The following is a 1,729-nucleotide window of genomic DNA, read 5'->3' as shown; positions in this document are numbered from 1 at the left end:
GGGGGTAAGGGTGTAAGTGTGGATAATTTGTCCACATGTTAGGATTCATACTGTCATAATGTCTATATCATGTGTTACGTTGTAAAGCTGTCATTTAATGTACATCATATTTAAAGAAAAAAAACAAATTAAATAATTTCAATTCCTTTACTTGTTATGTTTTCATTTATTAATTCTCTTATCAGTGTCCCATCACTTCGGGTATCAACAAATGTCTTTTATCTCCCTTTGTGTTGACAGCCTCTTCCTCTCTCATTTACATTTATCAGTTATTTTTATCGCAATTTAATAAACTCTCATTTGTCTTTAGTTTGTATCAACTGTTGTTTCTATTTTGTTGGTCAACAACTGTTCCTCATTTGTATCCAACACCTTTCTGTATTGTTTATGTCAAAGGACGGTCATTGTATGTACACTTGTCATTTCTGCATTGTTTATGTCAAAGGACGGTCATTTCCCTCTCATTTGTATGTACACTTGTCATTTCTGTATTGTTTATGTCAAAGGACGGTCATTTCCCTCTCGTTTGTGTGAACACTTGTCATTTCTGCATTGTTTATGTCAAAGGACGGTCATTTCCCTCTCATTTGTGTGAACACTTGTCATTTCTGCATTGTTTATGTCAAAGGAAGGTCATTTCCCTCTCATTTGTGTGTACACTTGTCATTTCTGTATTGTTTATGTCAAAGGACGGTCATTTCCCCTCTCATTTGTGTGAACACTTGTCATTTCTGTATTGTTTATGTCAAAGGACGGTCATTTCCCTCTCATTTGTATGTACACTTGTCATTACTGTATTGTTTATGTCAAAGGACGGTCATTTCCCCTCTCATTTGTGTGAACACTTGTCATTTCTGTATTGTTTATGTCAAAGGACGGTCATTTCCCTCTCATTTGTATGTACACTTGTCCTTTTTTGTATTGTTTGTACACTTGTCATTTCTGTATTGTTTGTACACTTGTCATTTCTGTATTGTTTGTACACTTGTCATTTCTGTATTGTTTGTACACTTGTCATTTCTGTTTTGTTGCATCAATAACTGTCAATTCTCTCCTGTTTATGTAACCTCTCCATAGCCTCTCCCCGGTTTCCAGTCAAATGTTACCCCTTTTCATACTTTTGATGTTTGGTTGGCAATTTTTTTCAGACACGTGTCCATTGGTTTAACTTCTTGGCCATACTCTTTTTTAGGTCACCTAAGCTTTAGCTCAAGTGACCTATTGCTATCCGTCTTCGTCCGTCATCGTGCGTTAACATTTTTACATTTTCAACTTAAGCTGAAATACTGGCAAAGGGATTTCATTAATATTTCATGGGAAGGTTACTGACATCTCCCTGACCAAGTGTTGTTATTTTTCGGGTCGATCAGAAATCCAATATGGCCACCACAGCCGCCATTTTGAAAAACTATTTCAAACTTCAAGTCAAGTTTTGCTGGGCCAATTGAACTGAAACTTGGTAAGTGTTCGACTCATGGTCCAAACAAAGTGTTGTTATTTTTCGGGTCGATCAGATATCCAATATGGCCGCCACGGCCGCCATTTTGAAAAACTATTTCAAACTTAAAGTCAAGTTCTAATGGGACGATTAAACTGAAACTTTGTAGGAATGATCAGCTCATGGTCCTGACAAATGTTTTACTCAAATTGGTACATATTTCAACAACAAAATTAAATACTGTAGGACTCAGGTAACCGTTAAGGCCCATGGGCCTCTTGTTTTTTTGCT

Source organism: Mizuhopecten yessoensis, unplaced genomic scaffold, assembly GCF_002113885.1.
Source record: "Mizuhopecten yessoensis strain PY_sf001 unplaced genomic scaffold, ASM211388v2 scaffold716333, whole genome shotgun sequence".
NCBI lineage: Eukaryota > Metazoa > Mollusca > Bivalvia > Pectinida > Pectinidae > Mizuhopecten > Mizuhopecten yessoensis.
The sequence above is the reverse complement of the archived record's forward strand: the minus strand, read 5'-3'. Positions refer to the sequence as shown.